The sequence below is a fragment of the Mustela lutreola genome, chromosome 13 (assembly GCF_030435805.1).
Source record: "Mustela lutreola isolate mMusLut2 chromosome 13, mMusLut2.pri, whole genome shotgun sequence".
Classification (NCBI taxonomy): Eukaryota; Metazoa; Chordata; class Mammalia; order Carnivora; family Mustelidae; genus Mustela; species Mustela lutreola.
The window spans coordinates 63,914,415-63,931,650 of NC_081302.1; the positions used below are offsets into that span (position 1 = coordinate 63,914,415).

General features: G+C 44.3%; 1 pseudogene; it reads right to left on the reverse strand.

Annotated features, from left to right (window-relative positions):
- The window catches only part of LOC131814152 (mitochondrial ornithine transporter 1-like), a 161,593-nt pseudogene that overhangs the window by 3,587 nt on the left and 140,770 nt on the right, over positions 1-17,236 (reverse strand).

Here is a 17,236-nt window from a genome sequence, read left to right on the forward strand (position 1 = left end):
GCCCTCAGTAAACAAATCTATTTTTTAGTTCATTGAAAAAAAAATGCATTCATACATTCTGGATATTATCCAAGATGTAAAAGAGCCAATACCCACTTTTGTCCAACAATGAATAAGAGAAATTACAATAAGGAGCTGTACAAGCTCATCAAGAATAAAATGCCCTCGTATTCGCTCACTCCTCTACCTCCTTCTGTGCCTACCCTCCTCTACCTTTCTTTCGAACGGGTGGGTATAGAAGGAATCTGTTCAATGCTTACGGTCTTTTCGCTTTGTGCTAGTGCAGTGAAGGAGTAAGGGAGTAGATGTTACTTGAAGGCACGACAATGGAAATTCTTAGAAACTGTACAGGGCAAGAGGCACTAAGGATTTAGTTTTAGAAAGTAAGTAGGCAGGAACTTCTATTTCAGGCTGATCAGAGCCCTGGAGCAGCAGTAATGCAGGATCCTTTCTGTCTAGACCCCTCTTCCTGACGGTGTGCACCATGGCAGGCCTCATCTGTCAGGAAAACAGCAGCAGAAACCACATCTTTGGTGTGTATTAGGGAACTCCTTGCTCTTCACAGTGCTCTCAGCAGGTGACCTCGCTTAGACCAGTGAAGAATCAAACCACCCGGTAATCAAAAGCATTTCAGAAGGCTTCATCAGGCATCACTCATTATCTAGATCCTTCCTACAACTCAGCTCGCATTCTATAATGGGAATGTAACACAGTGATCCAACTCAACGGGACTGGCCTGCCTTCTGAACCAATCTTAACCCCAAGGTACCACATACCCCTGTGTAGGCCAGGAGTATATAGCCATACCTAAAATATTGTCAACCGATACTTAACTTGGTGCAAGGTGTCCATTTGCTTAAGTTTTTGGAGCCAACAATTACTTTCCTTAAAACTACCTCAGGAAGGGGTGCCTGGGTGGCTCAGTGGGTTAAAGCCTCTGCCTTCGGCTCAGGTCATGATCCCAGGGTCCTGGGATTGAGCCCCACGTCTGCTTCCCTCTCTGTCTCTGTCTGCCTTTCTGCCTACTTATGCTGTCTGTCAAATAAACAAATAAAATCTTTAAAAAAAAAAAAAGCACCTTGGGAAACCAGCTGAAGGTTGCTTTAGGAGAGGGGGGTGGGGTGGGGTAATTGGTGACGGGCATTAAGAAGGATGCTTGATGTAACTAGCACTGAGTGTTGTATTTAAGTGATGAATCACTAAATCCTACCCTGGAACTAATAATACATTATATGTTAACTAAATTGAATATAAATTAAAAATTTAAATGAAAAAAAAAAAAACCTTAAACTACTCCTAGGGGACATGAGAACAACTTTCTGGGTTCTGTTCCTGTTCTAACTCTGAATCTGGGCATTGGTTACCAAATTGTGTATTTAGTGACTATTAGAACCCCCACTTATGATTTCTGGGTCTACACCAGATTTCAATAAAAAGTTTTAAAGACTTATGCTTTTGGACCTCTAGGCTAGAAAGAGTATCTTCAAACTGGTTGTAAAGAATCCCCAGAGTGCAAGATATAGAACTCTGTCAGAAACCCCACCCTCCCTGGGAGGAGACTACTTGTGTAAAAGGTCAATTAATCTGGTTTTTCCGGTCAGATTTACACACTGAGTCAACCACAGTGACAAAGAGCTTTAGTCAGCCAGATGTCAAGATAAATAAGCAAATGTTGAGATCAATAAAGACAATAAATCACACTGTGTATGACACACACTCATGTAACTAGAATCTGTTTGCAGGACTGAGGGGGAGAGCATTCTGATAACTGCAGAGTAGCTCCCCAGGGCTCTGAGGAGTGTTCAGAAGACAGGCTCGCTGTCGGTACACGAGAAGGGTGCGGGGGGTAGGTAAAAGAGTGACCCTGAAATCTGGGCTGATCCGCTCACGTGAAACCTGGGAATGGGCACCAAATATCCATCTTGGAACCTAAGTTGGCAATTCTGAAGGCTCAGCTCTCAGACACGGTTTCAAAGCTGTCTGCTGTGTGCCTCCAACACAGCTGGGGACACTGCCTCATGCACTCGATGAGCCAAGAGTGAGAGGAGCTCTCGGCCTCTCCACGTCCCACGTGTGAAACATCTGCAGACAGTGGTCCGTTGTGGGAGCAGGAGTGGGTCCGGCCTCTGAAAGGTCATTTAGGAAGTACCCCTCTGACTGGTAGGGGAAAGAGTTCTAAAACCACAGTATTTTGGAGTAGATAAATCTCTTTCTCTGCCACTGAGTTTTAGTAGAATATAAAACTGACAAATACTCAATGCACCAAGGCAATAAGAAACCCCGAACAGCGCTTACTTGTGGCTTCTGGCGATCTTCCCTGACGACTCCATCTCATACATGGTCTGCAGCCAGCACTTGACGAGCTCAGTGGGGCAGAGCACCAGGGCCGCAAAGTCAGAGGCAAAGGAACCCGCGGCTGCGTTCTACAGATCACTGGAAGGAAACCAGCACGGGAGTTTGGTCATTCATTCATTCAGCACTCCCACTCAAAGCATTCGGCTGTAAGGGAGAGCAAGGATCAAAGGAGAGGAACCCTTTGCCGAGTGCCCACTGGGAACTCGCACATGCGGTTTCATCTAAGGACCCCAGCCCTGGGAAGCCAACACCGATACCGACACCCCAAATTTCATGTGGAAAACCCGTGTATAATACCTAATGTACCTGAAGTCACACCACTACCACGTGGCAATGCTAGGATTCAGACCTGGGTCTGCCTGACTGCAAGATCCAGCTCCTTTTATTAGTCATAGTCCTGGTGACACGCATGGAATATATCCCCCTACCCCTAAGGCTCTATGCAGAAGCCGTAATCCCCCAAGGTGACGTATTCGGAGGCGGCCCCTGGGAGGTGCTTAGGTTTAGTGAGGTCGTGAGGTTAGAATCCCCCATGATGCAATCAGTGTCCTTATAAGAGGCCACCGCTCTCTTTATCCACCCTTTGAGGACACAGCAAGAAGGTGTCCCTCTGTAAACCAGGAAATAGGCCCTCACCAGACACCCAATCAACCAGCACCATGATCTTGGGCTTTCCAGTTTTCAAAACTCTGAGAAACAAATGTTTGTTTAAGCCATCCAGTTGGCGGTATATTGTTACAGCAGCCACACTAAAACACAGTGATATAGAAAACAAACAATCAAAAAACAAAAACAAACAAAAAAAGAGGGAGTAAAAAAATTACCCAAACTCCCACCACCCCAAAGACACACCATCACGATACTTCGGCGTATCTGCCACTAAGCTTCATAAAGCGAGGTTCTGGGGCCATCCCTGCATGCCCCAAATCCAACCTGGAACAACCCCATGTACAAAGTAACTGTTGCAGATGAAAGCCCAGAATAAATCTTTAACCAAAAAGCTGCTCATTGCAAAAAAGATTTCCCAGTTCCGCTGACGACCCCCTGACCTCAGCCCCAGAGGGCAGCAGGAGCGAGGACGGGGGAGGAGGGGGTGAAGGAGGGGTCAGCAAGCTCCAGGGCTGGAGGTAAAATGGCTACACCCGGAATCTAAACGGAGAAGCAAATGCACGGAACACAAGCATTCATTTCACCACAGGAGGGTCTGGTACCACCAGCCACAGTCACCACAGGGCTGTGAAAGCGAGGTCCCATCAGAGTTCAAAAATACGGGGAAAAGTCTGAGAAATTAACTGTCAGGAATTCTCTTGAGCGTTCCCAAGGTTCAGAAAATAAGATCCCTTCCAGCCCGGGAGTGTTCGGTCACAAGAGCTCTGCTGGCACCCGGGACTGGGCAGGAAGAGTGAGCTGCTCACAGGACGACTGGCTCCCTGACTCTCACCTGTCAAGCCGGCAGCCTGCATCACCTAACCACCGGGACGCCACACCCCCATGAGGCAACCCCCTCCCAGGCTACGGATATCCCCTCCCAAGCTTTCCCCAAACCGTGAGCAAAAGCCTAACAGACCGAGCACATGCGACTGTCCGGGGTTCCGTTAAACATTCACACAAAGGGACGTCAGACAGGAAGAGAAAATCAAGGGCCGCCTCCAATCTCAGCCCCAACTTTCTGGTCCCCGGTGACCTGACATCGGGGCCATGGGCAGACGGAGGGCAGGGCCCAAGCCTGTCTGCTTCCAGAAGAGTTGGTGGGGAGCGAGGCTTTCTTCCAGGATGGAGACCCTGCTTGTGTTCCAGACTTGCTTCTCATTTCAGAGAATCGGGTATGAGGCCATTACCCGTCGACATGCAACTCTGCTGGTGCTCAGCTTCTAGCGAATGGAAACTGTCCAACATGGTTCAAACGTACTCGGTTGACTGTCAAGACCAAAGCTTCAGGTGGCTTCTGCAGTCTTTCAGCCAGCCTGCAGATCCAGGCTTCGTTTCCCTCGAGCACCCTTCATCAATTTGCTGACCAGCAGCCAGAACAGCCAGGTTTGCGGGAACAAAGATGGCATCGATCGGTGTGGAAGCCCTTCAGCCTAAGAGTCGGGGGCCTGAGTATGAGCACGCTGTTCTAGTGCAACAGCAAGGCCAAAGCACACCTGCAGTGGACATTGAGTCCTCTCCCCTACCTGGGCGCCCAGTGAGGCACACGGGGCCCCAGGCTGCACCTGCAGGAGAGGCGTTAGACCCAGAACTGAAACCGCAGCAGGCACAGGATGGAATTTGGTAAGAATCGGCTGCTTATCTCCCATTCAACAAACCTGTACCTGAACCCTCCTGCTGTGTTAGGACCCCATGTGGACAAAGGTCAGAGGAGAACTCTACTCGGGGTGGCATTCAAGCCAAGGACATGCAAATATTTACGGTATCATTGCTGAAATTCACGGCAGGCTTTTCCAAGCAGTGCTTTCCTTTCATTGCCTCTACTGACCACGCCTTCCTCTAGACCTGACCCCTACCACAGTCTAGAGTCCCGACTCTGGTCTTACGGCAAGAGTTCTGGACGGGGACTCGGAAGACATGGCTCTGGGTCCTGTGCTCAGTTATGAGCTCAAGTAATAGGATCCTAAGCCAGTATCTCCAAGTCGGGAGTCCCCAGTTTTAAAACAGAACGGCAGGGAGAGCTCTGCTGCTCTCACACATCATGAGGAGGGATGAACAAAACAGGACAGGTGTGGGTGCCCCAGCTCCATCAACTCTAAGGTGGCCATTCCCTGCCAGGTAATAAGCAAACACTGTTGTGTGGGATGAAGACGCAGCTCCCTCCTGCCTCACCAGGACCGGAGAGGAGGGTACGGGGTGAGACCACATGAAACAGAATGGCTTCTTGGCTGTAGGACTTCCTCCAGGACCTCATGTGGCTGCTTCCTACCTCCATCCTCTCCATAAGGCATCCTCCTCTGGGAATGTCGCAGGGGACCTAAACATCCCATCTTGTCCCACAGAAAGTGTCCCCCTCTAGCAGGAAGAGTGACAGTCGCTACAGTGTTCTTTCTGTCAGTCTCTAGCATGAGATCCCACACTCTCCTGGTTTCTCTCCTGCTTATTTATTTACTTCCTCCTCCTCTTCATGACCCCTTCTGTGCTGGAAGGTCCTGGAATCCATGTGCAGCCCTCTATAGATGCTATCTCCATGGGTGATTCCACCCAGTCCCAAGCTTTTAAAAAACACGTTCCATCCATGAAGACAAAACTCCTGCGAACAAAAGGGCACATCTTTGAGATCACTAGGCGTCTCCAGAGAACACTTCTGCACAGAAGGGGCCTACAGTCAGGTGGGTCCGGAGTTGCAAATGGGTTTCCAGTTCCTACCGAAACAACCCATACGGCTATCTGCCCAACCATGAACCTGATATAAGTTTCAATGATTTAAAATAAATCAATGTTCAAAAAAGGGAAGACTATACATCCTGGTGGTTCCTGAATCCTCTATGGTCTCTGTGTAAATAAATATGCAAGGGAGGACGCGGCATAAGCCGAAGTCTGATGTTTGGGCCGACTTGGCCAAAGAGTCAGTCCATCCGCATCTTCACAGATGCTTCCAGCTCCTCCTAAAATTCCAAGTTGCTCTCCAGCCTGTCTGGCTCAGGCAGCTTCTTCCAGTCCTCTGCACTCTGATGAAGGGGAACCCAAAGCTCGGCTCACAAGTTGCACCTGTGGCTCCCGTCCAGCCCTGGTGCCCACAAGAGAAGCAGTACCACCAGGGCAACTGAAAAGCATCTTCCTGAAGAACAGCAGAATGTAAGGGCACCTCCTTATTCACAGTGCATTACTGACCAGCCTTCTGCAAGTTTTACATGACAACTTCACAATCAGAAACAAAGTGGTTATTTTAGAAAAGGAAACACTCTTCCCATAAGGTATCATAAAAGTTTATGTTTATCAAAAATGGTGTCTTTCCTAAACAAAGGAAGAATGTGTTAGTGCCCACAACTCACCTCATCCTGGCCTGCTTCTCCAATCAAACCACTTTCCACACCACCTGTTGGCAGAAGCTGTAGCACATGAAGAGGACCAAGCTCTCAGCGATGTTGGCGATCAGCGCTGGGCTGGTCCCCTTGTAGAAGCTGCAGAAGCCCACCTGGGAGTAGGTCTTCAGGCAGCAGTCGGTGAAGCCCCGGTACAGGTCAGGGAACATCTTCATCTTCACTTTCAAGGTGTCAGAGGGCTGCCCGGTCAGTACACATGCTGTGCCCCCTAAAAGCAGGACAGAAGTCTCCTCCAGCACCCGTCTTCTGGTTTGGAATGCAGCCGCAAACACCTACAGAAATTTAGAGAATGATAAGTACCCTACTGCAGGGCTTTCACTCCAACCTCTCTTCCCACCCCTCACCGGCAACGAAACCTCCAAGCCCAGTTCAGTTAACAACAAAGGGTCCCCACTGTGCCCGGCACCCAGCTCCAGCTCTGAAGTAACCCACCCTCGGTGGGAGAGACAGACACGTGTTCAACAGTCAAGACCGCAGGGCACACGGGGGTGGCGTGTGTGCGGAGGGGTCAGCAATGGGGTCAGATGGACTTGGTCCCGAAGGGCGGCTCTGCTGTGAGAGTCTGGACCAGCGATAGTAACTTCGGAGCCTTGGCTCCCCATCCAGTTTGCACGAGGATTACATAAAAATGGACGAGAAGGCTGAAGATAACAGCTGCTGCGGGAACGGCTCATGAAGAACAGTCCCTCTGCTGCGTGGAGTCATAGCAAGGAAGGGAGGAGAAGTCCGGCAGGAGGGACTCACCCCTCTCTGCCTAATCCCAGCAGCACAGATGACTATCAGAAAAACAGGGAAAGAGGCAACAGAGAAAGATGACAGAGAGTCTAGCTAATCCCTAAAGAGCTAAAATTGGACCACACGGAAAATTTTCATCTGGATTCTACCAACTAATTGTTCGTATTCGAAGGGAAATGCACTGAATCCTACCGTGCTTAGCATCAATCATGTATTTTTACACTTTTATATTGTAAGAGTTTAGAAAACAGCAAAATCTAAATTGCTGTAGAGGACCTCAATAAAAAAGTCTGAAGGTAAGGAAAAGAATGAACTCTAGCCACGCCACCCTGTCTTAACCCCGGACCCTGGCCTAGGTCAGCATTTGAAAAATGCCACTCGTTAATGCTTCTACCTTTCCTGGGCCTCAGAGATCCCTGCATCTCAGATGTCCACTGTTTGTGTCAGGAAACCTAACTACTGGATTAGGTATGTATGTATGTATGTATGTATGTATGTATGTATAAGAGATTGTATTTATTTATTTGACAGAGAGAAATTACAAGTAGGCAGAGAGGCAGGCAGAGAGAAAGAGGGAGAAGCAGGTTCCCCGCTGAGCAGAGAACCGGATGCGGGACTTGATCCCAGGACCCTGATACCATGACCTGAGCCAAAATCAGAGGCTTAACCCACTGAGCCACTCAGGGACCCCTGGATTAGGTTTTTAAAGTGTCATCAAAATTGAGGAGAAGGCGGGGCCCCTGGATGGCTCAGTCAGTCAAGTATCAGACTCTTGATTTGGGCTCAGGTCCTGTTCTTTGGGTTGTGAGACTGAGCCCCGCGTTGGGCTCAGTGCTCCGCATGGGGTCTGCTTATTCTTCCCCCTCTGCTCCTGCCCCCACCTCAAGACCTTTTTTTAAAAAATGGAAGAGAAGGGGCACCTGGGTGGCTCAGTGGGTTAAAGCCTCTGCCTTCGGCTCAGGTCATGATCCCAGGGTCCTGGGATCAAGCCCCACATCGGGCTCTTTGCTCAGCAGGGAGCCTGCTTTCTCCTCTCTCTCTGCCTGTCTCTCTGCCTACTTGTGATCTCTGTCAAATAAATAAATAAAATCTTTAAAAAAAATGGAAGAGAAGGCTTACATAAATATTTTATGTAATTTTGTGCGATTTCATAACTGACATTACATAGTTTCTCTGTCTGAATTGTGCAAAGTAGAGACAGGAGAGGGGCTGTTTTGAATAACTCCCACAAATTACTGGCAGATAAACATGTTCAAGGAACCTGAAAACTGTGAGCTCTTCTTTTAAGCAATTGCAAGTATATCTGTACTACAATTATAGTTATTCTCTCTCAGGTACTTCTAGGAATAAAATAGGACCCTACTTATATAAAAATAATTATTCCAAAAGAAGAGGTGAATGTCAGCATTTTTAAAGAGGGTACAAAATTTAGGTGACCAAGACGCAGATAAAGTGAATAAACCACTTCATTCAGAGCACTGCAATTTTAACTGGAACCTTTCCATAGTTTAACTCAATCATCTTCAACAGTTTGGACATCACAGGCTGCTAGTACAAGGACTTGTTGCATATCTGTAACAGTTACATTTCCAAAAGTGAGAAGGTAGGAGGCTAGTGCATGCTCAAATACTAACTACATTTCCCTCCGCTCATCTATGGAGGTAACTGACTCCCATGTAATTTACCACAAACGACACTGTCCAGGCCCCCCTTAAGTGGTTGATGATGATTCGGAACACCAGCACCAGCCACTGAGACCTAGCAGGTCCTCAGATACCCATCAGGTATCCCAGAAGCTATGAATAACTTAGAGGAGTATAGACCTCTGATCATCTCATTCTCCTTGACTGAAAAATAGAAATAGTTCTGTATTCTTTCATAGATGTCCCAAAAGGCCCTGCAGGAGAGGGGCTCAGACCATGGTGCACTCTATACTTTACCAGGGCCAGTGTTGTGGGTTTTCTATGCTTAAAATAGTTGAGTCAGCAAATAACAAGGTGGTAAGGAAATCTAACCTGGCAGGGATGGTGTCGGTGGTGAAAATGGGGTTGACCAAGCAGCAGACCCTTCACCAGAAGGTCCAGGACCACCTTGTCCACCCATGCAAAAATGGAGAACCTCAAACCCAATGGAGGCACTTGATAAATATTCTGTTTAATTGAAACAAAAAGAATAGAAGACTTAGGAATAAACTTAACCAAGGAGGTAAAAGACCTGTTCTCTGCAACTTATACAGCAATGAGAAAGAGATTGAAGACAGCACAAATGGAACATTGTACCATGATTATGAATTGGAAGAAAAAACTGTTAAAATGTCCATGTTACCCAAAGCAAAACAATGGATTCAATGCAATCCTTACCAAAATACCACCAGCATTTTTCAAAGAACCAGACAAATAATCCTAAAATTTGTACGGAAGCACAAGTGTTCTTGAGTAACCAAAGCAATCTCGAGAAAGAACAACAAAGATGGAGGTATTGCAATCCCAGATTTCTAGATATACTACAAAGCCCTTGGTGCGTGTGCATGTGCGTGTGCATGTGTGTGTGTGTGTGTGTGTGTGTGTGTGTGTGTGTATCCTCAGGCTGGATCCCTTGTCGAGGCACTGAGACATGGCTGTGCTGAAGACCAAATACTGCTCTGCAGATAACTTCCTTGTAGTTGAAGACTCTCACTGGATGATATGTATAGATAGATGTATATAGATACATATAGATATTTTTAAGATTTTTTAGTTTGGGAGAGTTGAACGGGCTTGAAAAAACAAAAATTACTCTTCAGCAAAATAAAATACTTCTGTTTTGAATACATAACAATGTCTCATGTACAGTCAGAAATTGCTAGACTTGGCATGCCTGGTTAGCTGTCAGAAGAGCATGCAGCTCTGGATGTTAGGGTTGTGAGTTCAAGCCCTACATTGGGTAAAAAGATTACTTAAAAGTAAAATCTTGAGAGAAAGAAAGGAAGGAAGGAAGGAAGGAATTACTAGACTTTCACAAAGAAATAGGAAAATATCACCATGGGGAAAGAATTCGGTTAACAGAAAATGACCAGAAGATGGCACACGTATTAGACTGAAAATGCAGAGACACATCAGTAGTTATCATGAGGAAGTTTAAAGGCTTGATGGAAAACCTGGACTTAGTGGTTGAAAGATAAGACAATCTTAAAAATGACCTGAAGGAGGGGGGCCTGGGTGACTCAGTTAAGCATCTGCCTTCAGCTCAGGTCATGACCTCAGAGTCCTGGTATCCAAGCCCACATCGGACTCCCTCCTCAGCGGAGAGCCTGCTTCTCTCTCTGTCTCTCTGCCCCTCTTGCCTCTCCCCCTACTGTTTGCACTCATACTTGTGCTCACTCTCTTTTTCAAGTAAATAATTTAAAATCCTTTTTAAAATAGGACCTGAAGGAAATTTTAGAATGAAAAATCCAAAGAATTCTCGTACCAAAAAGGAGTAGTAACAAAAGATATAGTCACATAAAAAACAGGATTAAGAAAACAGGAGCAGCACACTCTAAAATAGTTGAGGATATTGAAAATTTGATTTTTAGAAGAAAAGAAGTAACTAGCAAATTAGATGAAGCTAAAGCATACAAGACAAACCAAGGCAAGGAATTGCCCCATGATGGATCACAAAAACACAAATTCATGGGAAGTGGGGAAGAAGCCATAAGCAATACAGTTGATGGACTCAGAGACAGAGCATCCTACAGAAGTAACAGGAGAGAAGAGAGACATTGCAGAGGACGAACTGGTCAAAGCAAAGATGAGAAAAAAATCCCTCTCAGTTTAAAGAATAAAGCAAATATTCTACAAACCTCCAGAGAAGATGAAGGAGCAAGACTTGCATTGGCAACAGACTTTTCATCAGCAACACTGAATATTAGTAAGCAATGGAGTTAATGTCTTCAACATTCTAAGGGAAAGTGATTTTGAATTTAAATTCTATATCCAGTTAAATGAGCATTTAGGCCTTAAGGGTGGTGAAGGACCTTTTCAGATATGTAAAGCCGCATCAAATTTACCAGCCAGAAATCATTTATGAAAGAATTACTGAAAGATACACTCCCACAAAATGAAAAAAGGAAGGAGGAAGATACAAATTCAAGAAAAAGTAGATAAAACTAGTAAACTCAAAGCATGGAACTGGGGACGAAACTGGTGATGGCTTGAGGTATTTGTTAAAGAGGTAAAGGTTGCTGAGCCAGAGGAGGTGAAGAACTTAGAGACTCAGGAGGAAGGGTCTTCAGAGTGGAAGGAAAAACAAACCCTCGACAGGAAGACGGCTCAGATTTATAAGAGGAGGGAGGAAGGAGGCTTGAAGGTGCAGAAGAAGGGAGAAGAGGTGGCTTTGGAATAATGTGAGGAAAGGATTCCATCTTCCAATGCCATACTGTGGTAAATATGAAGCATGGAGTTGAGGAAATGACCAAAGATGCCTTGGAGATTATTGTAACTAAAGAAGTAGAAGATTCTAAGCCAGAGGAGGAAGAATGTTCAGGGTAGGAAATGGAAGTAGTTTTATCGTGGGACAAAGGAGAGGACCCTGAAGTAGAACATGTAAAGACTTGCCTTCCAGATTGAGATAAGAGAGGTCTCCAATGGACTTAAAGAAATTGCCTAAAATTATTTGGCTTGGGACTCAGATAAAAATTGGTGAAACCTTGGATGGAACAAAAACCCCAGAAAAAAGAGGAAACAGATATGCTCATAAATCAAGGAATTGGGACGGTCTGTCTAACCTTGTGTTTGACCTCTCCTTCAAAGTCACTAGAGATAAGTTCTGGTAAGCAGAATAGGCATTTATGTCCAAATTTGAGTACTTCCATCAGGAATCACCATAGTTTGAAGGAAAACAGACACAAAACTCTGCAAACAAAGGTGCCAACACTTAACAAAACAGATAATATAAGAGAAGAAAATTTTAGAAATGGAATTAATAACTTCAAAGAAATAAAAGAGGAGATTAGAAATATTAAAAATTATTATCCAGATGTCTTGGAAGTAAAGAACTCCATGGATGCTCTGAATAGCTGAAAAGACCTACTTAAAGAGACAAGTAATGATCTAGAAGATCGACTTGAAGAACGTTCTAAGGTTACAATGCAAAGGGCCAAAGAGATACTAAAGAAAGATCCAGATATAGAGGCGAGATCCAGAAGCTCCAACATCCATTTGACAGGAATTCCAGAAAAAGATAATAAAGGGAATGGAGCAGAGGAAATAATTAATAATTGAAGAAAACTCCCCAGAGCTAAAGAAAGATTCAAGTCTTTTTTTCTAAGATTTTATTTATTTATGAGAGAGAGAGAGAATGCATGAGAGGGAGGAGGGTCAGAGGGAGGAGCAGACCACGCTCTTAGCAGGGAGCTGGATGTTGGACTGGATCCCAGGACTCCAGGATCATGACTTGAGAGCCAAAGGCAGTTGCTTAACCAACTGAGCCACCCAGGTGCCCAGAAAAATTCAAGTCTTGAGACTGACAGTGCATACCAAGTACTCAGTAAGATTGATGAATAGAGACTCCTAGGGATCTGGGAATTCCAAGGATAAAAAAAAAATCAAAAAGTCTTCCAGAAAGAGCAGTATGAACCTACAAAGGAACAAGAATCAAACTGACAGCAGACTTACTGGACACTCTTGATCCTAGAAGTAAATGGGGCAGTAACATAAAATTTCCAGAGGAAAACATTTAAACCTAGAATCCTACATCCAGCCAAAATGGCATTTTATTTTGAAGGTAAAAAAAAAAGACATTTTTTGATATGAAAGAATTCAGTTTGTTTCTTGCATACCCTCCTTGAAAGAATCACTGGAGGATATACTTTAGCAATCTAGGGTGACTATAAACACATACACACAATGTAGATTATCTTTCTCCCACATCAAAAAGGGAAAACAGGAAAATAAAATGCTACATTTCTACTCAGGAAGATGAACAGCTAACAGTGCTCTTGGGGAATATAGGAAAAGAAGGTTACGGATACTACCTAGATGTTAGTAAAGTTAAAGAGTGTGCTAAAATGAATTCAATCATTGTAGCTTATGTACAAGTCTAGTTTCTAAACTACTGGGGATCATCTCTTGGCCTTTTGCTAAAGACAGAGTGTAAACTACTAGGGAGATGGAGGGAATCCGTCAATAGGATCATAGACAGGAGGAGATGGGGTGAAAGTAACAGAAAAACACAGGAAAAAATGTGGCAAGAAATGTTAAAACGAGAAAGGCAAAAGTTGAGCTCTTATCAAGAGAAAGGTAACTTTATCATTAATATTGATGTGAATCTTGAATCTTTTTATTAAACCGTTTCCTTCCCCCCCCTTTATTAACTACAAAGCAGTAGTAATAAAAGCAATACAGTACTGCCACAGAAAGAGATACATAGATTAAAAGAACAGATTAGAGGCCCAGAAATAAACTCACACTGGGCACCTGGGTGTCTCAGTTTGTTGGGTGATTGTCTTCAGCTCAGATTATGGTCCCAGGGTCCTGGGATCGAGTCCCATATCAGGCTTCCTTTGTTCTGTGAGAAACATGCTTCGCCCTCTCCCTGCCACGGCCCCCTGCTTGTGGTCTCTCTCTCTGTCAAATAAATAAAATCTTTTTTTTTTTTTTTAAGATTTTATCCATTCATTTGACAGAGATCACAAGTAGGCAGAGAAGCAGGCAGAGATAGAGCGGAGAAAGCAGGCTTGCCGCTGAGCAAACAGCCAGATGCAGGGTTCGATCCCAGGACCCGGGACCATGACCCGAGTCAAAAGCAGAGTCTTTAACCCACTGAGACAACCAGATTCCCCAAATAAATAAAATCTTAAAAAAAAAAGTTTCAGGGGCGCCTGGGTGGCTCATTGGGTTAAGCCTCTGCCTTTGGCTCAGGTCATGATCCCAGGGGCCTGGGATCAAGCCCTGCATCAGGCTCTCTGCTCAGTGGGGAGCCTGCATCCCTCTCTCTCTCTGCCTGCCTCTCTGCCTACTTGTGATCTCTGTCAAATAAATAAATAAAAATCTTAAAAAAAAAAAAACCTTCCAGTTTCATAAAACAAATAAGTCACAGAGATGAAAAGTATAGCACAGGAACTATAGTCAATAAGGTGGTGATAACATATGGTGACAGATGGTGACCACACTTACCATTGCGAGTGTTGTGTGATGTACAGCATTGTCAAATCTCTATGTTGTGTGCCTAGACTAATAAAACATTGTATGTCAACTACACTTCAATAATATGCTTTTTTAGCATTGAGAGGAATGTGTTTGGCTCTCTTCCCAGCCGGCAGACTGTGAGCTGCCAAGTCCATGTCCTCCATGGTGCAGTTAACTGTCCAAGCAGAGTCAAGCACGATAAGGGGGTCTCAGGAGGACTTGGTGTGTGTATTGGGGCAGCCAGAGTGCAGAGGTCTCATGGACCTAAGGACTGATGCCTGTTTCTCAGAGATTTCTGAAGGTGGAAAGGCTTACCCTGCTGGTTTGAAGGTCTAGTGGTCTGGTAAGGACATCAGGGCTCTCAGCCAGTGCCATGGCCCCACGTGACAGGAAGGGAGGAGCCGGGGGGCTGCTCAAGGAGCCAAAGGAGATGATCTATTGCCTGAAGAGGGTTTGGGAGTAGGCTAACCGCAGCACAAGCCAGTGCCCTTGTCTGAGAGGAGTGCTCCAGCATGGAGGGAGTCAGGGCAAACCTGCATACTCTGCCCTAAAGAACCCCACAGCATAGTCTCTGAAGAGCCTCATCTGGGCAGAGACCACCAGCATCAGATGGACCCAGAGCAAGGCCCATGCAAAAGGCAAGCCTGACTTTCCTGTCCCCTTCCTGCCCCATCTTGGAGGAGCTGAACTCACAAGAGGAAAGGGAAGAGAGAAGGAGAGAAATTGGAGTAGGAATTGAATCGGACCAAATTATCTTAACCAAAGGATGAGAAAGTTTTATGATTGGTGTGATCACTCTATTTCAAAATGCAAACTAGCCTCTGTTGACTGTGCTGTACTTTTTAATTTTCTGCAACATATCACATGCCATATAATCCACTTAAGTATTATGTCTCTTATTTATTGTCTTTCTCTTTTCCTCTCACCTCTGTCTTCATCCCAAAATATAAACTGGCAAGATCGAGGGTCTTTGCTTTTAACTGTTTCCCTGGCCTCTGGAATGATACATTTGGGTAGCCCATCACTACATGTGGCTGCTTAACTTGAACTTACAAGGAAATAAAGTAAATTCATTGCTTCAGTTGCCCTCGACACATTTAAGTACTTAATATATGGCTAGTGGCTCCCATATGGGGCAGGACAGGTATGGAAAATTTCAGTATCACTGAAAGTTTTTGTTTATTTGTTCGTCTGTTCATTTGTTTTAAGTAGGCTCCATGGAGCCCAACTCGGGGCTTGAATTCACCACCCTGAGATCAAGACCTGAGCTGAGATCAGGAGTCCAATGGTTACACGCCATCACACATACCCCACATACCACATACATACACACACACAGACTACACACACACTATTCCACATATACTCTACATACCACATACACATACCATCACAGCATGCACACACACACACACACACACACAGCACACATACCCTACATACCACATACATACACATACAGACCACATACCACACACACACTACACCACACATACTGTATATACCACATACACACACCATCACACCACACATACACTGCACACCACATTCACACACCAATAACTAGAGTTAGTTTGTTTTAACATCTCAGGATTATCAAGGATGGATCCAGTTTCTGTGTCTGCTTTAATTTTAGGCTGGCTCCTGAAGTTACAGGAATGAGAAAGGAATGAGAAAGGGAGGGTATCTGTGTTTTTCCTTGCAGGGTGAGAAGAAGTTGGCTTCTGGAATCTCTCTCAGAAGGTTAGGAAGTTCTCTTTCTCAGGGTTCTCTTGTGACAAAGGTGCCATACTTCACCATGACCATGAGATATTTTTCCATTCATACAGGTCTCTGATTTATTTCAATAATGTTTTGTAATTTTTTGGAGTTTAGGTTTTATAATTCTTTTGTTCAGTTTATTCTTAAGCATTTTATTCTTTTTGATGCTATTGTAAATAGAATTTTTCTTTTAGTTGAGGTGTAGTTGGCATATTACACTGGCTCTCTGCCTACTTGTGATCTCTGTATTATTTTCAGATGTACAGCATAATGATTTGATGTTTGTGTATTCCAAAATGATCAACACAATGTCTAGTTAACATTCCTTATCATACATAATTATAGAATTATGTTTTCTTTTAGAGATAACTGGTGAGATTTACTTTGTTAGCAGTGTTAAATATGCAACATAGTATTAACCAGGTAGAATTATTTTCTTAATTTCATTTTTGGATTGTTTGCATAAGCATATAAAAATAAAATTAATTTTTATATATTTATGTTGTATCCTGCACCCTTTTTTTTTTTAGATCTTATTTAAAGATTTTATTTATTTATTTGACAGACAGAGATCACAAGTAGGCAGAGAGGCAGGCAGAGAGAGAGGAGGAAGCAGGCTCCCTGCCGAGCAGAGAGCCCGATGTGGGGCTTGATCCCAGGACCCTGGGATCATGACCTGAGCTGAAGGCAGAGGCTTTAACCCACTGAACCATGCAGGTGCCCCTATTTAATCTAAGTCTTAAGATGAGTTCTGTAGGAATTTTGAATATACAGGCATGTCATCTGTGAATAGAGTTAGTTTAACTTCTTCCTTTCAAAACTAAATGGCTTTTATTTCTTTTTCTTGCTTAATTGCCCTGGCTAGAACTTTTAGTACAGTGTTGAAGAAAAGTGAGAGCAGATGTTCTTGTCTCCCTTTATATCTCAGGGGGAAAGCTTCTAGTCTTTTACCATTAAGTATGATATAATCTGTGGTTTTTGGTTTTTTGGTAAATGGCCTTTATCTTGTTGAGCACATTTTCTTTTATTGCTAGTTTTTTTAGTGTTTTTATCATGAAAGGGGGCTGGATTTTTTCAGATGCTTTTACTGCATTTATTGATATAGTTATGTGGTTTCTAGTTTTTAGTCTGTTAATATGATGTGTTACATTAATTGATTTTCAGATAGTAGACTGACTTTGTTTTGTATGGGATACATATCATGAT